This window comes from Nelumbo lutea, chromosome 1 (assembly GCF_056320005.1).
Source record: "Nelumbo lutea isolate HS-2025 chromosome 1, American lotus-T2T, whole genome shotgun sequence".
Lineage (NCBI taxonomy): Eukaryota > Viridiplantae > Streptophyta > Magnoliopsida > Proteales > Nelumbonaceae > Nelumbo > Nelumbo lutea.
Genome location: NC_142684.1, coordinates 101,837,318 through 101,862,911, shown reverse-complemented (window position 1 = coordinate 101,862,911; position 25,594 = coordinate 101,837,318). Strand labels below are relative to the sequence as shown.

General features: G+C 38.2%; 2 long non-coding RNA genes across 2 annotated transcripts; one reads left to right on the top strand and one right to left on the bottom strand.

Annotated features, from left to right (window-relative positions):
- Positions 1 to 13,064: 13,064 nt before the first annotated feature.
- LOC148876460 (uncharacterized) lies at positions 13,065 to 15,961 on the bottom strand. The gene is made up of 2 exons (XR_016100572.1): positions 15,823 to 15,961; positions 13,065 to 13,335 (listed from the first exon to the last, which is right to left on the bottom strand). It is a non-coding gene; the product is annotated as an uncharacterized LOC148876460 (long non-coding RNA).
- LOC148876459 (uncharacterized) lies at positions 15,417 to 17,167 on the top strand. Its single transcript, XR_016100571.1, has 2 exons — positions 15,417 to 16,564; positions 16,654 to 17,167. It is a non-coding gene; the product is annotated as an uncharacterized LOC148876459 (long non-coding RNA).
- Positions 17,168 to 25,594: the final 8,427 nt, after the last annotated feature.

Genomic DNA, 25,594 nt, shown 5'->3' with positions numbered 1-25,594 from the left:
CTGAAAGCCCGCTTATCCCAAGCTAAGGGGCTATGGGTAGAAGAGCTGCCCAGCATACTATGGAGTTACTGAACTACCGTCAAGACCGGCACAGGAGAAACCCCCTTCAACCTCACCTATGGAACGGAAGCGGTAATCCCAACCAAAATCGAGATACCTACATTACGCTTGGAAGCCTACGACAACGAAGGAAACGGTGACGAGCTCCGCACCAATCTCGACCTAGTAGAAGAGGTACAAGATCTCGCGTACATTCGGACCGCAGCCTACCAGCAAAAATTAGCCCAGTATTATAATGTCGAAGTCAAAAAATGACACTTCCGTGTAGGGGACCTGGTCCTCCGGAAAGTTATGGTACCTGATCCCAGTGTAGGTAAGCTCGGACCAAACTGGGAGGGTCCCTACCGAGTAAAGCGGATACTCGGGGAAGGTACATACGAGCTCGAAACCCTAGAAGGAAAGCAAGTACCTTGGGCGTGGAACATCAGCAATCTAAGGCGATACTACCTCTGATTACGAACTGAAAAGGCACCAGCCCTAGAAACAAGTAAGCAAGCTCTAACTCTCAGATTGTGATTTCTAACTCGCAGTCTACTATGAGAGTACTAACTTAGCCATCAGAGTGACCTCACCTGGTTAGCCACCCCGGGTCCTTTGACATTTAGTTCCTTACAAGACTTTAAGGTGCAACGAAATTCAAGAGTGGACTACGGGTCCCTCCCAAAGCCTAAGGGCCAATACTGCTGAAAGACCTAGTTGCCACTTCAGCGTGGGTGAAATTTAGGAGCAGACTACAGATCCCTCCCAAAGCCTAAGGGACAATACTGCTGAAAGACCCAATTTCCGCTTCGGCGTGGGTGAACTTCAGGAGCGAACTACGGGTCCCTCCCAAAGCCTAAGGGCCAATACTGCTAAAAGACCCAGTTTCCACCTCAGCATGGGTGAAATTTAGGAGTGGACTATGAGTCCCTCCCAAAGCTTAAGGACCAATATTGTTGAAAGACCCAGTTGCCACTTCGGCATGAGCGAACTTCAGGAGTGGACTACGTGCCCCTCCTAAAGACCTAGTTTCCACTTCGGCGTGGGCGAAATTTAGGAGCAGACTATGGGTCCCTCCTAAAGCCTAAGGGCCAATACTGCTGAAAGACCTTGTTGCCACTTCAGCATGGGCGAACTTCAGGAGCGGACTACAGGTCCCTCCCAAAGCCTAAGGGTCAATACTGCTAAAAGACTCAGTTGCCACTTCTATGTGCGCAAAATTTAGAAGCGGACTACGGGTCCCTCCCAAAGCCTAAGGGTCAATACTGCTAAAAGACCCAGTTGCCACTTCGGCGTGGGCAAACTTCAGGAGCAGACTACGGGTCTCTCCTAAAGCCTAAGGGTCAATGTTGCTGAAAGACCCAGTTGCCACTTCAGCATAGGCAAAATTTAGGGGTGGACTACGAGTCTCTCCCAAAGCCTAAGGGCCACAAGACCCAGTTGCCACTTCGGCGTGGGTGAAGTTCAAGAGCGGACTACGGGTTCCTCCCGAAGCCTAAGGACTGAAAATGCCAAACTGACAAGGACCTAAGCACTGCATAAGACTTGGTTACTTTGCTGGCATAAGCAAGCTACTTCTAACACCTAAGGTAAAGACAGTTCGGGTATCAACCCTACGGTGTCTATTCCACCCTGGTTATCCTTACTCATTGCCAGCTCGGCACCTCGACAGGTCGGGTAACCTACACATTAAAATTGCCCAGCTCGGAACTCACTCACACTTAAAATTATTTTGCACTCAGGATTACTTAGAAAAGTATATATTTCATTAGTAAAAATGTCCAAGTACAAGAATTTTACTAAAACCTGACCTCAACGGCCCGGGAGAGTACATCCACAGTTCAAAGAAGAAAAAAGGAACAAGAAGCCATCACGCAGAAGGGTCCACCACTTTGATCTCTTCATCGCTTTCCTCCCCTGAAGAGTCGGGCTCCTCATCTGCCGCCTTGGCCACCTCGGAGTTTAAGCCTATCATCGTGATGTCGCCGAGGTCAAGATCGGGGAACTTTTTCCGAACCAAGTATCGGCACAGCTTGAATCCAGATCGATAGGAGCCCGAGCCGTATTCAACTTGCAGGGCCTCGAACTCCGGGGACTCCTTAAAACTCTCGACAGCCTTGTTCCTTTCTTTCGTGATGGAGGCCTCAAGGTTCGCGACCTCTCGCTCAAGCCGCGCCTTCTCCTTAGTCAGCAAGGAGATCTGCCCTTCCTGGGTGAGATCAGATTCTTTTGGGTCTCAGCCCCCTTCTTCGCTCTATGCACCTCACCCTGAGTCAGGTCCAGCTCATGGTGGAGTTTTTGCACCTCCACCCTAGCATCGCGAGCTTCCTTTATGCAGATCGCCAATTGGCAGGCCAACGCATGACCAAGAAAGTTAGCCTACCAAAAGAAAACTGGGGTCAAAAAATAAAGAAAAAAAAGGGAGGTGGAGGAGAAAAACGGAACACTTACCACCATACTGTGGCTGCTGACTAGTCCCAAAAGCCAGCCCGGGGACATCTCTGCCCACTTCGCGATCTCGTCAGGGAAGATGGCACCCTGACTCTTGTGCATGGCCTGCACGTGGTCCATGATACTCTCTTTTACTACCGGAAGATAAGCCTCCAGTGCAATATCCACCCCCACGGGCGCGGAAGAACTTTCTGGCTCCTGGGGGCAAGCTCCCTCGTGACGAACCTCGTCCATGACCACCTCGGGGGCAGCAAATCGGGCCTCTTCCTGGGGAGGCGCAGTGGAGACTGGCTCCACGATTACAATTTCAGGAGAGAGATCGACCTCCTGGTGCGATCTCTTCACGGTCGTCTTCTTTCCCTTCTGGGAGCTCCTCAAAAGACTTTCTGCGTTAACCGGCATGGTAGCTGCAAAAAGCAAAAAGTAAGATTAGCCACGAACTAATCAGAACCTTAAAAAAGCAAAAAACCCAAGGCGACCTACCAGGACTCAAGCTGGCCTGCACAAGCTTGTTTTCAGCAAGGTAGTCCGAGCAGAGGAAGCCGAGCTCCACCCAAGACTTGAGCGTCTCCCTTGTCTTCAGGCCTAGTCTAACTCTAGGAACCTGAATCGCCGACCTCCAATGGGTTGGGAAAGGCCACCCTCGGGGTTACGAACCATGAAGTAATCTCATTTCCAGGTTGGGATCCTGTTGGGGAGTTCGTGCAATAGCTTATACTCTGGGCAATGAGACAGGTAATAGGTTCTCTTATGCTTGGGAAGTGCATAGGAAGAGTTTTTCTTAATCGACAAAATGGTAGAAAAAACATCGAGGTTGAGGGGAAGATAGTACTCATAAAAAAGCGAAATGGTCCCTACTATGATGCAAATGGAATTCGAGTGTAACTGGTCTATGGTGATATCGAAAGACCTTAGGACTTCTACAATTAGGGGGTGCAGTGGAAGACAAAGACCAACCACGAGCTACTCTTCGAAAATCACAATCTTGTTGTGATCGTGTTTCGAGGGGAAGTTACCTGAGGGGAGACTGTAGGAGAACTCTCTCGGGAGGTTGTCCCAACGTACTAAGGCCTAAAGTCGGTCCAAGGTCATTGTCGAAGGGCCAAAGTTGTTCGGCACCTGATCTTGGTGAGAAGTGGATGCCTGACTACCCAAGGCCTCTTGAGCCTCCCGGGGTGCCTGTACCTCAGGAAGGCCACGAACTGCCTCTGAGCCTGGAGTAGCCTCATCTTGGCTATCAATCTGGGCCGAGGTACCCTCCTCGGCCTCATCAAGAAGATTATTAAAGCTAGAGGAAGACATGAAACTGAATAGAACTGGAAAGAAAAGCAAAGGGAGACTCACCAAAGAGAGACAGTCGGATTAAAAGGAGATGGCGAATTAGAAAACCCAAGCTAAAGAAGCTAAGTGCAACCTCAGATCGAAGACTAGTAAGCTTGTGGAGAAGGAAATGAGTCTCGGGTTCCCCTATTTATAGCCACTATATCAAAGAAGCAACAGTTGAGATCAAAGCAATCCGACAACTCCTAAGAAAATCGGCTACACAACCCTCGAGATCGAAATTGGTTTAGTACGTTTTTTGGCATCCGTAGAGCCTATAGGTCGCTTGACGTCCGCGCATGAACCGCACGTGACCCATCTGACAGAGCACCGAGACTTCGAGCCAAATCCACTTGGTGTATCGTGAACTCTCCGAATGAGGTCAAGACCCCTAGCTCGAGGAGTGGGGGGCAATTGATAAAGGAGAATTTGGCCTGACCTCATGATAGGGAGACACGTGGACATGACCCTACAGGCGATTCACCTACCATTCAGATCTCTGAATGTCAACCTCGAGGAGCACACCACAGTACTCTGTATCCTACAGGGTCGTACCTCGTAACGGTCACATTAGTTCACCAAATCCCTAGTTCTGACAGGAAGGGACAGTATTACCGTTTGACGGCGTAGGACAATATTACCGTTTGATAGCATTGTGCCCACCTAACACGCAAACAAGTCCCATCACAGCTGGGATCCGGTAACTATTCCACCAACCTGCATGGACCTCAGTATATAAAGACTTTGCCCCCCCCCCCCTCCCCAGGGGCAAAGGTATGTTCTATGATTATTGTTGTGTGTGTAATCTTCGCTCTCTAGCTCTCTCACTGTTATCATCTTCAAGCTCTCTACTACCACTGTGCTTTAACTTAGCCATTGGAGTATCCTCGCCGGGTGAGCCACCTCGGGATCTCTAACTCCTCTCTTTCAGGAACCCAGTTCTCATTGTTCAGCCAGATCATATCCAGCAGGGAGCAGCCGGATTACGCCACATCAGTTCCACTCAGAGTAAATTTAGGGGGTTAAAAATAACAGTTACAAAAATCTCTTCAATTACCTCCCAGAATCCATTAGAGTCAGCATCTGTTCTCGGCATGCATTCCAAACATGCATATGCAGCAACCCCAATTGGACTCCCGATCTCTTGCCCATGAGAACTCTGCCTATGTCTATCACAAGTCACAAAACACTAATTCTGTGTATTGGAAACATCTCTCTTGCATCCGTATCTCCTGCCCACAAAAACTCTGCCCACGTTTATCAACATAACATCACAGTCATACATGGAGAACATCTCATCCTCCGACATAGTATTTTGCAGAGAGATGTTCCCAATTCACCAGGATAGTGTGTTATAGGTACACGTGGACAGAGTTCTCGTGGGCAAGTGATCCAGAATCATTCGTGAATGTCCCCATTCCTTCCTTCCCTCTCACGCCTCAACCTTAACACCCCTCTACTGAATCCCCTTTTCTCTCAGTAAACCCACCCTATCCCTATTGGAGAACTTTGTAACACGCCAATGATCAATGGCAGCCGCTCCCATTTCAGACCGAACTCTACTCACCTTCTCGTCTGTATACAAGAAGATTGAGTTTATTTTCGGCATTCGTATTTGACTGTTTCATCAAGAATTTTCAGCATTCGTATTTGGCTGGATCAGGATCCATCCGAATTTTCTGTAATTGTGCCAGTTTAATTGAGGCCATGAATGTGAGGCATTAATTTTGCTTGGGGGACCAGTGGTTGAGAGGAATAGAGATGTATAGATCCATCTATTCTTAAGAATGGTGAAGAGAGTTCAACATGAAGTGGGAGACAGTGCAGTGGGTCGCTGATGTATAGATTTCTTCCAATGGACGTGGGGTTGCTGAGAGAGAAGGGGGTTCAGTCGATCTGGGTTCTAAGAGATAAGGGTGTTGGGCACTTGGGCTAAGACTTGAGAGAGAAGGACGAATGGGGAAGTTTATGGAGACGGGAAGGCTTTAGTTCGGGTATGGCAGAATTCAGAAGGGCGTTGAAATATTTTTGATTTGTGTCATAAATCCGCCTATTAATTAAGAATTTAAGATTGATGTCACCGTTAGTTTTCAGAAAAGCTAAAAGGGTTAATGTTTGGAGGTTGCTGCATCATCTGACAATCGCGGTTGCTGTAGATGCGCGTTCCCGCATTCCCACTTCCCTCTACCTACACTTATGAAATAGAGGTGTAAATCGGGTCGTGTAACCTATGGTCAAGTATGGCCTATCATTATTTTGAGTCGGTCTGGTCTGGTCCCGTCTAATGGTTTGTGGGCCATACCATGGTACTGCACGATTTTATCAGTTATGCCAAGTTTAGGGTTTTAGGTCCATGGATTAGATTGGCACGGACCGCATAGTCATGTTATGTCGCTTATGGCCCGTGGCCCGACTGAAGAACTAGTCATTGGAGACCCAGCGGTATTTAGATAGAGTGATAAAAGATTTTATAATGAAAAAAGTTATCCAGTCCTTGTCGCTATGGTACATGATCTACTAACCCCTCTGGTGTCTATAGTTTCATCAGAGTCTTATTTTAGTATAAGGAATTTTAAAAGTTTGAAGATGTGCATCTACCTTAAAGATTGATTGGATGCTAATAATAGATTACAAGACAAAGAGGAGGACATGACATTACACCTAATGTTTCACCTAAAGCAAAGCAGATAATGAAAATCAAGAAAATGATTAGATGAAGATGTAGGTGAAGATAAAACTTGAAGAAAAATGATGAAGCCAGTATTTTTTATTTTTTGTATACTCAACATTTCAGTTATTGTAATTTTTTTCAATTTTTAAAATTATTGTAATTTTTTCAATTTTATTTAAATTAGTTATTTTTTCAACAATGTAATTTTTTATTTTCAATTTATAATTGTATTACATTTTTTATATTTTATTCCATTTCTATATTTCATTCATCCATTGACCATTGTATTGTTCAAATTCAAGAAATAAAATTCCTATTTTTTTTTCGATTTATTGTCCATTTTGTATTTTGTTAAGTATTTAAGTTTTTTTCATTTCTTTATTAGATTTTTTATACTTTCAATTTGGTCCCAAGGCTCAAAGGAATTAAGGAAAGTGAAGTATTTTAGTTTTTAGTGTTTACTTAGCAAAAAACAAATAAAAAATCAAAATGTAAAAAAAAAAACAAATAAAATAATTTGGCCCGGCCCAGGCCCATGGCTTGGCCCTTATCCTAACCTAACATGAGCTAAGCCCACGGCACAGCACAGCCTAACACGAAACACGGACTCGGGCCATGGGCCATGTCAGGCCAACCCTCCAAAGTATCTTAAGAGAGGGAAGCACAGCTTGGCTCAGCCTACGGAATGGCATGGCATGGCCTGCACTTTGCACGAGCCACAAGCAGGTTGTGCCGTACCAACCCAACACAGCCTGAATTACACCTCTACTCTGAAACACGAAAATGCATCAATATGATTTCTTGAAAGAATTGGAATCTACTCCTCGGAGAGCACTCATCACACAAACCACACAGCCATATCCTACTGTGAAGAGCAGATCCGGACTCTTCTTGCAGGTGATTGGTGAATTGATAGATAATTCGAGTGATTGGGGGCAGTGATGCCGGCCAAATGAGCACGTACGGTTGAGTCTCCATCCATGGCGACCCCGTTGGCTCCAAGCTCTGTATCTCCTCAAACCTATTTAAGTTGTAAAAGTGCCAGGTTACTAAAGTTTTTGCATTGATTCTGGAATTTCTTGATTTCCTTAAAACAGAGCTTCAATATTTTATAGTAGTCCAATATTCAAAGGAATTCTTAGGGTTGCTGATAGATTGAATTTAATGGAATATAGTCACATCCGTATTTGATTAATTTATACTCAAATTCAAATTGGATAGTATTTATCTTATTTATTTCGAATTCGAATCTAATTCAGATTATAAGCGTGTATTGAATAATGCTAATAAATTAAATTAATAATTATCAAAACATTATAATCATTAATAAAATGAACTAAAAAAATACTTTAATATTGTATTTTATGAATAAAATGAATTGAAAATAACTTGTATCTCTAGGGCTGCAACTTGAGTCAATTAAGTAAAACACAAACTATAAGTAAGTTCTAGTAAATCCATAAAACTACTGGGGATGGGTACTAGTGGATGACCAATTTTATTACTAATTTCATGATTTTAGAAATTTAATAGAAGATCTATTATAATTCATAATAGACTAATCATTTGAAATATTCCTTTTTTTTCTTTACTTTTGTATTAAAAAGTCAATAAAAACATCAAACAAATAAATACTAATAAAATATAATGTCAGTTTATGGTCATAAGGTTCAGTGTAGATCTCTAAGTCAGAGATTAAGAGAACTTGAAATATTTTATGAGATTTTAAGATGGAAGAAAAGTCAGATTTGGCCCAATTCGAGACTAAACCAACATTATTGGGCTCATGTTGAAAGTAGGCTTGGATTAGGGTTGATTAGATCAGGTTGAAAGTAGGGTTCGAGGTTTAAAACCTAGATTAGGACTGACTCGGCTAGGTTGAAAGTAGATCTGGGAACTCAGAACCCCATGTTGGATTAGGGCTGATCTAAACCCAACCTAAGCCCAACTTGCACTTGATCCAATTATAATCTGATGAAATTTAGATCACTCTTATTAGGACCAAATTTTGTTTTAAATATTAACAGATGGATAACATTTACAGCTCTAAAAATTCTTCAAACGAAATTCCAGCTCCAGCTGGAAAGGAAAGGTAAAGTACATGAGAAACTTTAACCAATCAGAAGAATACATAAATTTGAATCAATACCAAATGATTGGTTACCATTTGGCTTATGGCTTATTTCCCCAAACCGAATGACACAAATAGGATGAGAGGGAAAAGATAGAGATGAATAGAGAACATAAATGGAGGGATAGAGAGGATCAACAAACAAGAAACAAAAGAGAGAGAGAGAGAGGAGGATTATATATAGGGGAATTGGATTGGATTTGGTCCAATTCAATCCAGTCCAATGTAAATCCATTATAAATGGACCTGGTCCAATCCCGTCCAACGAATATTTTGGACATTTTGGACCAGTCCAGAGATTGTCCAATCTGTTCAAATTCCTATTAATTTAGATTGGTTTCAACTCAAATCTCGTCTATTGACACTTATGTTCTTATCTTCTATCAATGGACCAGATATTGGTTCAATCCAACATAAATTCATTATGAACGGACCAGGTTCAATCCAATATGTCATATTGGCCCGTCCAAATTCAATATGTCTTATTGGTCCATCCAATCCATCCAAATTGATTTTGATTTGGATGGAGTTCAACCCAAAACTGGTCCATTGATAAATAAATAAATAAATAAATAAATAAATAAATAAATAAATATATATATATATATATATATTAATGCAAAAGTATATGCCATGTAGGTGTGCAAGTATGAACAGTGTATGATATTAATATTTGGATTTAACTTTTATGACGTGCATGTAATGTAAAACAAGCATGGTTCAAAGTATCGATACGCCTCTACATGTCGGTACTTAGATACACACAGAATTAGCTGTTTTTTTAGTTTTTTTTTCAAATTTTGGTTTTGGGGGAGTTAAAAAGGGGGTTTTTATTAAAAAAGGGTGGGGTCATGATTTACAGGTGTTTCGGGACCCAAAAGATACGATACCATATGTCCGATATGGGGCATATTGTATCAATTTTTTGAACCTTAAAAACAAGTATCTTTATATAGTACTAGTATAACTTTTAGTACTATAGGGGTTGGTTTGAGTCCATGGCAAAACTTGAAATCTACCTTATAGGGGTCGATTCCAGGGTTGGTTCTAGCCTTAGTGGTTCCGGGGTCGGTTCCAAGGTCTACCTATGGAACTTGTTCTTTATTTACTCTCCCCTTGAAAAGAAAACATGTTCTTTAAAAACTCAATTTTCAATAAATGTGATATAGTTTAAAAATATTATCTTTATTGATTAAATTGAGTAACTTAATATGCAAACTATCATTATATGGTTCAAAACGTATAATTTAAATTTACATTTTGTAAATATTATCTTTTACAATACTTATTATATACATTTAAATATTAACATGAAAACAAAAAATCACTTAAAGTAATTCAATGGTCAAGTGAGACCATGGCCTTTGTAACCATGAGTGCTTGTGTTCAAATCTTCACATCCCCAAAAGTATTTCGGGGTTTATTTCATGGCAAGTTTGTTTCTAAGGTAAGTTCCACCAACGATGGATCATTGGATTGGTTCGAGTAGGGTAAACCCCTAGACCTTGGAACCGGCCTGGGTGGGTTACTTTATTTCGGGGTTTATTTCATGGCAAGTTTGCATATAAGGCTCAGTTTGGAAGGAATACAAATGCAAATACGTAGAGTGCAAAACCTTACTTTATTTTATTATTTTGATTTTTTATTATTTTATCATTATTATTATTATTATTATTATTATTATTATTATTATTATTATTATTATTATTTTGTTGTAGCCATGCAAAACACAGTTATTATCATACGGGTCTTAATAGGCCCGTTTTAAAATGGTAAGCAATGGACCCATTTATGTGAAATGGATCCAATCGAAAATAGGCCATATTATGCCCGTTTTGGTTGTCTTCTTCACCCAGACGTTAAAATGGGTATCATGCTGACCCAGATCAAAATTTTCATTGTTTTTTAATGCTTTTTACTTGCTTTTTTTTTTAATTTCTGTTCTTCCAAAATTTATGCGTTTGTTAACAAAAGAAAGTGAAGTTTGGTCTTCTACCTAATGTTTGGAACAATTTGCAACCTTGGATTAAAACCTAAAATGTTAAAACTTTGAAACCTCTACAACCTTGCAACCTTGGAAGATTTTGCAACCTGTTGAAAGAAAATTTGAATATGCCCAACAAGATAAATCTGTTCAACCAAATCTGCAACTTTTGAAAAGTTCGAAACCTAGATACAAATGTTGAAACAAAAGGCTAAAATATTTGAAATTTTCAACAAACTTGCAGTGGCTGAGAATTTGCAAAGTTGCAATGACTGAAATAGTTTTGAGAAGATGTGAGATTGGGTTTGAGAATAATAGGGGTGGCAAATGCGTGGGTTAGGTTGGGTTGAGTAAGGGTTGAATACCAGCCCACCATGACCCATCACCAATCCTTGTTAAAGGGTCATAACTCACCCTAACCCTAATCCACCCATATTGACCCACTTGGCCCATCCATATTGACCCTTAGCCACCCTCACCCATATTAACCCACTTACACTCACCTATAAATACAAAAATTGGTTGGAATGGCTTATATGCCTGTAATAATAATTTCCGAGAGAATAATCTCTCTCAAGATTGCCACATGACAAAAATGAGTTAGGTCAACCAATAGACACGAAAATGCAAAAAAAAAACTAAAAAATTGCAAAAAAAAATCATAAATTTTGTAGAAAAATCAGAAAATATGCAAAAATACCAGAAAATGCATGAAAAAACCAAAAAAATGCAAAAATTATGCAATAAATCACCAAAAAAAATGTAAAAATGCAAAAAAAAAAACCAAAAAATTCAGAAATTGTAGAAAAATACCAAAAAACTATAGAAAATAGCAAAAAATGAAAAAAAAAGTATAACTTTTATAAAAGTGCTTTTGTAAAAGTGTTTTCACAAAAGTACTTTTATGCTTTCATAAAAGTGTTTTCGTAAAAGTACTTTCATAAAAGTGCTTTCATGTAAAAGTACTTTTGAAAAAGTGCTTTTATGCTTACATAAAAGTGTTTTCGTAAAGGTACTTTCATAAAATTTCTTTCGTGTAAAAGTACTTCCGTAAAAGTGCTTTCACAAAAGTACTTTTATAAAAGTGCTTTTATGCTTTCATAAATGTGTTTTCATAAAACTACTTTCGTGTAAAAGTGTTTTTGTAAAATTTCTTTCATAAAAGTTCTTTTATAAAAGCGCTTTCGTGTAAAAGTACTTTTATAAAAGTGCTTTTGTGTGAAATTGCATGTGAACACGAAAGTTAATAAAATCTATTTTATTTCTCTTTTAATCCCAAAATGAATTGTGGCATGGTGGTTTGGAATTGTAATGAGATGTGAACGTGTTAGGAGGCTTGAGTTTAAGTCACTTCAATTACTATTCTTTTGAGATTTGACGAGTATAAATAAAGTTGACTTTGGCCCAACCCATCCTGACCCTAATGGGTACCCTCGACCCAACCCACCCTGACCCTTTTTCCATAGACCCTAATGGGTTACTCGACCCATATTAACCCCTTAATAGATTGGGTGGGTAAGGGTGGATTGGGTGGGTCAAATGGGTTTGGGTAAAGATTGGCAGCCCTAAAGAGGAAGAAAACATTCGGTTCAGATGTTTATTGAGATGTCTTGGGAATGCAAGTTCGGTTTCACAGTAGTGGAACAATTGAGATGTTTTGGGCTCCCAAAGGTATCTTTAGGAACCCAAACACACAATCTTTAAGTGACATGGAGACCTAGAGTTATTAAGCTTAACTTATTTTTTGTAAAAAACTCAAAAAAGCCTAGAGGTAGCAAAGTGTGCTCCCAAGTAAACTAGAACACAACAATGTGCCAACTCAGCACATTGCAGTTTTATATATAGATATAGATATGAATAATCTCCAGACTCTAGCACCACACTATGCCTTTGAGGATTTGACTCGCCTAAATATATATGATACCCAATCGCTCTCCTCCATTTGTGCCAAGTTAATGAACAAATGTTTTATCAACTCTAACACCCTCCATTACCACCCTAGGATGCAGTTAAGGCGGTGTTTGGCATCGGTGTCGTTTTCTGAGAAAACGGTGCCAATGTAAGTGCCATATCAGAGAAAATGGTGCTGAAAGCAATGCCCTCTTGTTTGGTACCATTTTCTTAGAAAAACGTTGCTCTAGACTACGCCTTGGAAATCGGGAAAGTGTGGTTTGGAGCAACGTTGCTGCCAATGCTGGTATCAAACAAAACCAGTGTTGTTTTATAAAAATGCCTATGTGGCAACATCGGTTCCAAACAAAAAATAAGCACCATTTTCTTGAAAACATTGCTTACAACTCCACATGCCCAGCACCGTTGTTTTCAAAAAATGGTGCAATGTTCCCAGCATTGATGCCAAACACCTACTAAGTCTTGGTAAAGGCAATGCCTCTTATTTCATGAGGCTAATGTCATAAGTAATGACCAGGCAACCAAATTTGTTTAATAATAAAATAACAAAATAATAATAATAATAATAATAATAATAATAATAATAATAATAATAATACATTTAAGATTGTAAAGTGTAGGGCTTGCAGGCATTGTTCACCCAAGTCCACTATATCTCATATTGGAAAAACTTTCCAATAGTCTAGGTTGTAAAAATGTAACTGGGCATGACTAGACTTGTTCATGGGCCGAGTTTTGCCCCTTTACCAACAGAAAATGTGCAGACCCGACCAACGAGCCTAGATCTTGAGCCCGAGTCCGGCCCTTATAAAAAGCCCGAAGCCCGATCTGTACACAAAATGTCTTATTTTCAGTATACTTTTATAAACTAATATTATATTAATTTAGTAATAATTTAATAAAGGAATAAACTAATTTGTATTTTCTAATAGTAAATTAATATTTATTAATAATTTAATAAACAAATATATATTTGTTGTATATAACATAAGTATTTTTTTATTATATGTAATCATGTTGAGCAGGCTTATTTGAGAAAGCCTGAGCCTGGCTTGAAAAATGATCGGGTGTGATATTTAAAGTCTGAGCCTAAGCCCATGGGCCTGAAATTTTGTCCAAGCCTAAAAATTAATGGGCCAGGCCAGGCCAGGCCGTCAAGCTACCCGACCCATGAATAGGTCTAGGCATGACTTGTTACCATGGTTCAAAATTCTTTTGACAAAAAAATGATAAATTACAATGACCCCCATGTACTATGGGGCCATTGACAAAAATCCCCTGCATTTTATTCCACAACAAAGACCCCTCCTGAACTTTGGCCATTAGAAAAAGACTCCCTCCGTTAGCATTCTATCAATTAACTTCAAAAAAGATTCTCATCTAACTATTTAAAGTTTTCTACCCTTTTCTAATTATTTTTACCTTTTTTTTTAATTTATAAAATCATCTTACTTTTTTTAACACTTTGTATTGTTCATGTTTGAGTGCTTGCCTTGGGACCAAAGTGACGACACTGGTTGGCTTGATTACAGGGAATGGGATTAGAAGAGGAAGAGGTAAAAGGAGGGAAGAAGATCGTGGTCGGTAGAAAAAAAAGGGAGGAGAGAGAGACGAAGGAGAATGAGAGAGAGAGAAAGGAGGGAAGGAGTAGGGCATGTCACCGCAGCAACTCCTAGCAGTGGTGGTGTTGGTGCAAGATCATGGCTACAAAGGACGTAGAGAAGGAGAGAGAGAGAGAGAGGAGGTTGGGTTTGATAGTGACAGAGGTAACGGGTGGAGACAGTGAACAAGGAAGGTTTGTTACAATGATGGAGAATAGGGGAAAAACAATAAGAAGAAGAAAATAAATTAAGAAATAAATAAAAGGAAGAAGGAACGAGAAGGAAGAAAGAGATGGCTGGAAAGTGAAAATGGAGAGACAGAATGTCGAGGGAGGGAGGATGGCCGAGAGAGAGAGAGAGAGAGGACATCACAAATGAACTTGCCGGAGATTCTTTTTCCTTTTTCTTGGCGATAATCACTGGTGAGAGTCAGATTTCCCTTTGTGAAACATATCTCACCATAGAAGGTCAGATATTTTTCTTTTCGGGAAATGAGCAAAGGTATTTTTTTGGGTAAGGAAAAAGAAAATAGAGAAAATTTAATGGGGTACGTGTTTTGGTAATGTCTGGGGGGGATCTTTGTCATTGAGCCCGTAGTACAGGGGGTTTTGTAAATTACCGAAAACAGCAAGAATGGACATGTAAAAGACTTAAACCTCCCTTGATAGTCATGTTAAATACTAAGACCCCATTGTATTTTTAAAGTGAACTAATATCTCCCATGTGAAACGTTTTATCTCTTACGTCTAACAGAATGATTTAAAAGACAAGTTTGCCATACAGGATTCATGGTGGACAAAATTAGAGAATTTGTGTCTCCATCATGGTTATACTCAAGATATAAAATAATGCTTTGCAAAAATATTTATATAAAATCATAATTTAAATAACAATACAAAGTGTAACTTCAAATCAAAAGGTAAAGCTCTACCAAAAAAATAATCAAAAGGTAAAGCTCTACCAAAAAAATAATCAAAATGTGAAGTGCCTCCTTCCCATTTCCGTTCCTCTCTCCCTAAACTGCTGGAGTCTCTTATCCTGTAAGAATCTAAGATCTTCCATCATCTCCTAATCTCGTATTAATTCTTTTATTGATCTGAATTTTACAAGTAAATGGCGGAGAAAGAGGTGCAGCGATGGTATGATGTGTAGGTTGTGTATCAAATCATGGTGGTGATATTTACTGGCCTTATTTTCAGATTTAAATTATTAAAGCATGAAATTTTGTTCCGTTTGCAGTTCTTTTAACTTTTTGTCATAAGAGTACTCCTTGATGGAAGGGACAACAGGCTAGGGAGATAAATAGGGTTTTGGCCGTAGAAAGGGTAAACAAGAAAACCTACGAATATGGTGAGAGAAGCATGATACAAAGCACATAGTTTTTCTTTGTTAAATTCTTTCGCAATGGTGAATTGAACACCGACAGCAGTGAGCCTTTGTTCGAAGGTCTTTGTCCAGTGAAATTCACACATGTAATTAAAGCCTAACCCAGTCTTCAAAGGGCAAATTTAAGTTTTTGGGACTATTTAATGCACACTTGAGGTTACATGTGGTGGTGTTTTGACGGAATCCTAATGGAGGGGAGATTCTTGTCCAATAATGTCACATAACAGGGAGGTCTTAGTCCATGAATATCAGGGGAGGTTTAAGTTTAAGTCTGTCTTTTACTCTGAAAATGAAAAGAAACATGGGACTTAAAGGGTTATCGTGTTACCTATCATGTCCAAGAACATTCTCGAGATCGGCTTCAGTCCAGCCACGTTTTGTCCGCGCACGTTTGCGCATTTCGAGGACATGCCGTCTGTTCTCTGAATCGTTGAGGTGCTGAAGCGTGAGAATGGGCTTAAACGCCGTTAGTGGTTCGCAGATTCACGCTCTTTCCTCTCCGCCTGGCGGCGATTGCAAAATCATCACCGCCAGCGACAAACAATTATCACCGGCGGCGAATGGCATTAATTGGAACAACGAAACAAGATAAAATGCAAATTTCAGACAAGGTCTCTATCAGGAAGCTGTCTACATCTCATCCTCGAAGAGGAACACAGAGAGTCCGAAAGATTTATACAAGCCATATCCATGTAGAAACCCGAAAATTGAAGTCAAGGCTTCATCACAAGCTGATACCAATTTGGCGACATCCACCGCAAGGATTCTACCTTCTATCCTTGGCAATTCTTCGGCTTCGACCTAGTTGACCTCTGAGCCTATTTCCGATCGAACAGCACATTGTTCTGTTCGGCCCTCGAATGGGAAACAGCCCTCGAAGAAAGCTCATCCCTCACCGACTTTTTCAGAAGATGTGCGGGGAAAAGAGAATCAGTCCTGCACTAATTCGTCAAAGAACAACAAGCAATCCCCAAAAGATAGAGACACAAAAATTAGAACCCCAGTGAAGAGCCCCCCCCCCCATTGAGAATAGATCAGTAGAGAAGCGTTTGGATCCTCTGAAGCTACAGGTATGTATTTGCCATTTCTAGTGCAGAAACACTTCCCAGATGTCTTCTAGTACCACAGTAAATTTGAGCATGAGTTTCTAAATGTCCAGCTAGAATGTGGAGCCAGAACAAGACACAGAAGAACAGAGCACATCAGTTGTTCTTGAAGAAACAACACCAAAAGGAGGGAGCGTGATGATTGTTTGTCGCCGGCGGTGATGATTTTACAGTCGCCGGAGGGCGGAGAGGAGAGAGCGTGAGTCTACGACAGAAGAGGAGAGGAATGGAGAGAGCGTGAGTCTGCCAAACCACTAACGGGGTTTAGGCCCATTCGCACGCTTCAACACCTCACCCGATTCGGACACGCGGCGCGTCCTCTGAATACGCGAACAGTGCACGGACAAAACGTGGTTGGATTGAAGCCGAACTCAACATTCTCAACTGCCAAGGTTTTCTCCTCAGATCATAGGTGTAAGCCTGGTTTGGGCCTAGCACTGCCCAGATATGGGCCACATGGCTAAACTTGGGCTAATCCAAGGGTTCTCTAACTTAAATTGACCCAAAACTTGTATGTAAGGCTATGTTTGAATTTTTAATAAAATGGGCATAAAAATTATGGTAAAAGCTTTGATTTTTGACTTTGTGATTCATTACTTGTATAGCTGTGCATATCAAATTACATAGCTAACCACGGATAAATAAGCTAATATTTTGTACACATGGGATGAGATCGTCTGCCGTCAGGCAAGCTCGTGCCCACACCTTTCCAATCGCCTTTTGCAAGGAAATATCTCCTCATGAAACAAAGCACATAATCAACGAGATATTCCCAATGCAAGGTTGTAAAGGTTCTTCAAACGGGCTTTGCCTTAATCGAAGCCAAACTCATATGGGATCATCCAAAGTTTATTTCTTTCATCTAATTTTGTTTTGAAAAATTAAGGCCATATTTGGTTCACTATTCAGGGTTTCATTTTTTTAATTCCTATTCATTCTGAGCAAGAATGAATAAGAATGAATAACATTAGAGTGTTTGGTTGCAAAATTCTTGACATGATCCACATTCTTTTTAGAATGAAAAATCAGCCCATAACACAAAAATTGAGGTTCATTCTTTGAGGAAACTTTACCTACAAAACTGTTACCATGGAAGTATTTTTACAAAAGCACTTTTATAAAGGTACTCTTACACAGAACAACTTTTATGAAAGCACTTTAATAAAAAAGCACTTTTATAAAAGTACTTTTATTAAAGAACTTACAAAAGTACTTTTATGAATGCATTTTTTAAAAGCACTTTTTTAAAAATGCTTTTATAAAAGCACTTTTATGGAAGTACTTTAATAAAAGCACTTTTATGATACAAAAGTACTTTTACATAGGACACTTGTCAGTAAAAAGAATTCATTTTTAGGAAAAAACGCTTGGTTCATAGCAATATTTTTTCATTCTACCTATTTTTACCCATTCTTGTCCATTTTAGAATTTCATCTTGGGTAAGAATGGGAATTGAACCAAACATGACCTAAATTGTTAAGGGGAGAAAATATACTAACAAGATTTTGACATTAAGTGCAACTTGTTACAATTCAATGACACTGTTATCTGGACACATACTGCAAGTGTACATTTCCTACTTCTTTAGCTTACAATATGCTGAGGCCCTGTTTGGTTCGTAGGAATAGGGGCCCAGAATCGGAATCGGAATGGGCTATTTTGATTCCAACTGTTTGGTTGGGCAAAATCAGAACCCCATTCCCATTTCTATTGGAATGCCATTCATCCATTTAAGGGATGCCCCCCCCCCCCTAAGGTCACCAGTTATGACCAACCCAGAGGTCAACCCGATTTTCCCACTGGGTTGTGGGTCACCAGTTCGACTGGGTGGGTCAAATGGTTCAGGTCCATCCTCTTTGTGAGTTTGTCCTCTCATGTTCTAAATCTTGCATAAACCCTAGATCTAGAACACAGAAAGTGATAGAAAATGTAAAAAGAGAAGGGGGCTTGAGTTGGGACTTTGGGGGGATTTTACAATTTTTTTAACCTAAAAAATGCAAAAAGAGAAGGGGTTCGACAGTCAAACCGTCACCTATTTATCAGGTCACCGATTGGATGGTTCAACTATTTGGGTCATCCAGTTCGCTAACTTATGAACTGTTTTTACGAAAATACCAGGTTTTATGAGAATTAGACCTGGAAAGTCAACCTGGTGATGGTTCAAACGGTTTGACCCTTCGGGTCAATGGCAGATTAAAAATCTTAAAATAAACCATTCCAATTCTAATTTGAAAGGATTTTGATTCCAATTTCGACTGCAAATCAAACGGACCCTGATATCTTCTAATCCTCAATCATCTTGGTATGCTTCTAGTCTATCCTTGAGAGAACTGATGTTAATCCGAAGTGGTATCTTAGTGATTGGCTGATGAAATGGACGAAATTTGGCACAGGGCGGTTTAATCTAGATTTAGTTTCTTGTCTGACCATCTCTTAAAATCTTATTAATAATGATAAAAACATAATGATATAGCAGCTTAATCACATCTGATGCATGTAGTCTTTAGTAGCTAGGGCTGAGGAGTGGGCACTAGAGAGGGGGTGGAGCGAGGTTTGCTTTTCTTTTGTGCGTGTGTATAATTTGTTTTTCCAAAAGTTAGGGGTGCAATTTGGGCTGGCATGAGTTGGCATTTTTTCACTATTTTGGGCTTGAGACCATCCTGAGCTCAACGAAGTTGCACTCGGTGTTTATAAAAAACCGAAAAAGTGAATCGAACTAACGAAACCAAACCACAAATTCCACTTAACCAAATCAGTTGGTTTTCGGTTTCGGTTCATCAATATAAAAAACCAATGGTTAACTGATTGATTGATTTTGGTTCGGTTTCATTTTATTGGTTTCTAATTTGGTTTTAGTTTATTAATTGATTGGTTTCATTTTACAGTTTTGATTAACTAATTCGATCAACTAATTAACCAATTGAGTTTGGTTTGGTTTCATTTTACGATTTTCTAAAAATTAAAGGATCGGTTCAGTTTGGAAGAAAGGTTCACGGTTCAATTAACCCCTTACAAAAAAACTTCTAGAAACAAGCCAACCGTCTCCGACCACTTTGGGATCACATTGCACATTTGTGAGCCTTATTCTCATCCCACCCGGATCGGACGAATTCGATAAGCCTTATCGGCTAACACGATGTCCACCTCTTGGTACGGAACGGACTCCTAACAATACGAGATGGGGATCTCGAAGGTGTTTCGTAAGACATACGACAGCTCACCTATATAATGGCATCAACCTCAACGTCACAAGGTATGTGCGATTTATTTCTCACTAGCCTACTTGTTATCAAGCTTTCAGCTCGCATTACTAACTTAAGCATCGGATTGCCCACACCAGGTAAGCCACCCCGAGCTCTCTAAACATTGTTTTCTTGCACTTCAACCATCCAGCTAAGCAACCAATATTCGAACTACCTTCCAGCTATGAGCATCCAGGTTACGCACCATCAACCTCCCTACCTATTTTATTATCATGTTTTTTTTCATATTATTAATAATTTCTTTATTTACCAAATAATAGGGGAGACAATTTGCATTCATGTGTCGTGTTTGTGTCATATCAAAGTAGGGGTATTCAAATATATGGGTCAATACGAACAAAAAATGATTAATTAATCATGTTAAATTTTCAAACACGAATATAACTTGTTTATTACACGAGTAATACAGCACGACCTTTGTAACCTTAATTAACACAATTAATTCGTTTAACTCCATACTAAATAACACATGTAACCCAAATTAGTATAAAACCGACACAATTAACCTTTTTAAATTAAACAATAAAAATATTTAAATGGTAAAATAAACATTAAATCATTATCTAAATGAATCCATAAAAACCATTCAATGTCATCCTTACCATAATTATCTCAACCAAATATACATGCATGATCTAATACTTGAAACTTTGGGTTATAAACAGGTCAAATTTGAGTTAAGTGAGTTAGCATGAAATAGACACATTTATTAATCACTAATAATTATGCATTTCCTTTGCGCATGACAATTTTAAATGATGATAATGGTAATAATAATGTATCTAACTTTTTTTATAAAATTTATATTTTTTCTGTTTATATAGAGTAAAATACAAAAATCTTTCCTAAATATTCTGACAATAATAAAATCCTCCCCTATAATTTCATTTTAACAAAAACCTCCCCCAGATTTTTGAAAAAATTAACAAAAACCTCCCCTTTCGTCAATGACCAAAACGGAAAACGCTAAACTGATGGAACAATTTTTTGCAACTGCCTATTTTACCCTTTGCATCTATTTTAAATAAAATACCCCTATAGACATATTATCGTCTGTAAACTCATGAGAGCTTTAATTTCCATCGTGCCGAATCGATTTCTGACTTTGCATTATACTATGGGAATCGTGTCCAGGGACTGCAAAGAGTTTCTTTAGTCCGATTCGGATCAAATTCCTAGTAGTTTGAAGAGTTATCAACTATGAAGGGAAGAGAAACCAAAGGGGTTTCTGGTGTGAGAGAAAAATAATGACCCACTTCAAGAAGAATAGGAAGAAGAGAGGGCACCTAGGAGGTCGTCGAAACGCTGGAGGCATGCATCGCCACCAGATCCTCTTCAACAAATACCATCTTGGTTACTTCGGTAAGGTGGGTATGCGTTACTTCCATAAGCTTCGCAACAAGTTCTATTGCCCCATCATCAACATCGACAAGCTCTGGTTTATGATCCCTAGCCTTAAGATGTGAAGGAGAAGACCTCCGCCCATTGTCGATGTTACCTAGTTCGTTTACTCATCCCGTCGTTGTGAAGACCAAGCTCGTATCCAAGATTGTGGAGAAGAAGATCAAGGAGGTCAGTGGTGTCATTGTGCTCACCTCTTAGATTTACTAATGTATGGTGACTAGAACCGCTACTCATTTTTTATTTTTTTTTCTCCTTTTATTAGGTTTTAAATTTTGCATATTGAAATTTAAGTGAAATGACTATCAGAGTATCAATTGAGTATTTGGTTTCTCCATTAGACTGATGACCTATACACAAGCTTTGATCATGGGAATTTTGCGAGGTTATCATTTTGAAGCAAGGGTGGCAAGCTTTTCACTATGGCTAGGTCGGGTTTTGCTTCTCTGTTGTCGTTGGTAGCTTTGTTAGGAGCTTGGTCTTGGCTTTCTTCTTTGATTGTCAATCTTTGGGAGGTTCTCCTCCAAACATACAAGAGAGTGTTTCCCGTCTTGGATATGATTCCACATCCCTCTTGAGATAGGTTAGTGTGGTCTGCAACAACAAGTGCAAAGAAGAGCTCATGGGTGATTGCATCCAATTGTTTGTGAGCACGACTATTGTTGTTTATCTCAACAAGACAATGGAGATCAACACCTATGATGACTTCTTTGGTATGACAAACCCCAAGCATGAAACGAAAGTGAGGGACATATTGGTCTTTGTCTGTAATGGGGCTTAGTTCGGCCACTTCAACCAGAATATAATATCCATTTTCTAGCAACTGTTACTAATCAGTGTAATCTATTCTTTCATCTGTTAGTTATTTAAGTACCCATTTTATAAAAGGGTAAATTGGTATTTGGAAAATATATATGCATCGGTTAAATGTCTTGGGTGGGTATGGGTGGGTTGACCCGTTTGACTTGTATGGCCGAATTGCTTACTTGCCATGTGGACAGAAGAAGGTTTTGTTTTTGGGTCATTTTTCATATGAGTTTTATATTATTGGATATAGATCTAATTAATAAAATTAGAAATCATACCATTTTTAAAAATATTAAAAGAAATGTACACTGGGTTCTAAGAAAAATTAGGAAGCTTGCTAAATGATTTTCTTTTGCCACTTTTGTTTACAACTCTCGATCTTTCACTGAACCTACAAGGTTAGACTTCTGAATAAATGTTGTAAATGAGAGAGCCCCCACTTGAAGGGCTATAGACGAATTAGATTTAGATCAAATTGATAAAAATCCAAATCCAATCTGATTATTGAAAACTTGCATCCAAATATGATCCGCTATTGAAAACTTGAATTTGAATCTAATCTAAAATCCAATTAGATTTAGTTTTAATTTGATACCGTGTTCATTTATAAAATAAAACATAAAGATTTAATTACTTTTCAACATTTATATATAATAAATTAATATAAATATAACATATTGAATTTATTATATATATATATATATATAATAAATTTATATGTAATATAATTTATAAAAATATATTTTTATAATTTTAAATATAATTATATGCATTTTATATATTAAAACCAATAAATATTACAATATAATTGGATTTCGGTTTTAATTCGGGACCCAATGAAATCAAATTTGAATTCAATTTGATTATTAATCGCATGCAAATTGCAAAATCGGAATTTTAAATGTGTTCAGTATTTTTCTATGATTGTTTATATTCTTATGTGCGTAAAAATAGTTCTGATATGTTGCACTTATTTTTCTATTAATATGGTAAATACATGACATTATACATGTGCCTAATTCTTTTGCAAAATTATGTATTTTTGTCTTTTTATCTTTTATTAATTTTAATTATTTAATTAAGACATTATAGGTCAACACATTTAACCCAAAAGTAGAACTATTAATTTTCACCAAATAGAAAAATAGTTTCATTTTTTGTTGGTTCTAAATTATGTATTTCGTTTTCATTGTCAATAAAAATTATTTTTGTTTATCACCCTTAATTTTTTAATTTGATTAATAAAATATCATATATATGTCCAATTTCTTTCTACATTTTGTGTAAATTTTTATATTTATTTTTATTTAGAAAAATTATTGTTAATTGTGAATTCATGGGTTAACCAATTTGATTTGGATGGTTGAATTGCTTAGTTACCACTTAGATGAAAAAATGGTTTTGTTTATGAGTCAACTTTAAAATACATGGGTTTATACTGTTGAAAATATTAATAATAGATCTAATTAATAGCGCTTATTAGTGAAAAAAAACTTTAATATAGGGTTTAATTAGGGAGAATGGGAGTTAATAACTTAATATAAGACTTAATAAGATGGAATTAAATGAAGTGAAAAGTAATAATTAAAATATATATGGCTCGCAATCACTTGATAATAGATATTTGACCCCATAAAACTCTCATATATGGGGTCAAAATGGATATTTGATAATTTTCAGAATTTAGAGTTCAGAATTCAAAACAACATTCTTTGCATTCAAAGTTCAGAGGAAAGAAAAGTTCACTAATACCAATATACCTTTTAATGTAATTATTGCACTTTCAAATGTTAGACTTCAAAGCATAGGCCCTCAATCTCTTACTTGCATTTATGTATCCTATGGAGCAAAATGATTGGTCCTACAGTACCCACTAAATCGACAGATAAACTCAAAAAGTAGATGGATCAAATCGTAATATTTTTTTGGTTTGAAATTAATCCATGAATCAAGGTCGGAGATAAGCTCGAAAAGAAGTAGGAAATCTTATTGAGAAGTTGGCACAAGGAAGATCCCTAGTTCGTCTAGAGTGCAGCTATGACTTGAACAAACATTGTTTGTCCATATAAGCAATCCTTAGATTCAAGCTTGGTAGATGAAATTACTCGCTTTTAAGGGTAGAAAAAGGCAATAGATGGCAGATAACTTTTTTAATATTAAGTTCAATAAGGCACATATAAATGAAAATGAGAATGATGATGATGTTTCTCAATCATGATTATGATTTAAGGATATCAGAAAAGTCATGAATCCCTAACTTGGATCCACAACAAATAGAATTTAGAGCCACATCGAAAGGTATATTTCGTACAGAGGGTTGAGCTCTAGCACTAATTGTATCTAAGAAATTCCCTTGATCTTAGTTTGGAAACTAGAAAGAATATACATACAAATATGTACAATGTAAATCCTTGTATTTCATATTTCTAATGGTAAAATACAAAAACCTCCCCTGAAGTTTCTGACAATCATAAAAACATCTCCTATAGTTTCATTTTAACAAATATCTCCCCTGAACTTTTGAAAAACTCAACAAAAACTTCCTTTCTGTCAATGAACCAAAGAAAAAACGTTAAGTTGATATATCAATTTTTTTCAAATACCCATTCTACCTTTTTGTAAATTATTTTACATTCAAAATTACTAAAATAATCCTATTTTAAAGAGAGAGGAACCTATAGGAACCCTATGCAATTCAAAGAGAGAGGAACCCCTGATCGAAAACTCCCATCCCTAAACTCCATCAAAGAGGAACACTATATGGCTTACCTATAGCAAAAATCATAGACAATAATTATTTGGAGATTCTTCTCTAACTAGCTGTATGGCTTGACCAAGCATTTGTCTATGCTCTCCATTCTTCTTGTGCTTCGAACTCTAAGTCTTTACAAATTCCTTTTTTCAATGTAAGAACAACTTCACCAATATTCCTTGGAATTATCAGTTCAAGAGCAATGTCCACTATTTTTTCTACAAATGTTAAGGTTTGGGCTTGAGAGTACCCTAAGTATATCTTTTTTTCTTTTTTTTGAAAAAAAAAATGTACTACACACAACGGGGGGTAGTATGTCCCCAAAAGTCAATAGAACAAACAAGAAGAAGAGAAGAGGGAAGAAATGAGATGCTAAAATCTAGAGAAGAAGAAGAAGAAGAAGAAAGAGCCTCCCAAGCCAGCCAATCAGCTGCCTGATTTGCTTCTCTGTAGACATGTTGATAATGAAGATCTCCTTCGAACATATTTCTCTTTCGTAAGTAGCTTAAGATAGTACCTTCCAGATTCCAAGGAACATCCACCTTTCTTTTGAGGCAGGAGATGACAAGAGACGAATCTCTCTCTATGATGATAGGAAACTCCCTATAGTTTGTAGCTTGGACATGGGCTTCCCATGCAGCCTAAGTTGTAGCCTAGTTGATGGAACAAGTACCAAGTTTATATCCTTTGACTGCTAGCACCTTACCAAGATGGTTTCGAACCATAAAGGCCACTGAACATTTTCCATCACTATTGTGAGAGATATCAAAG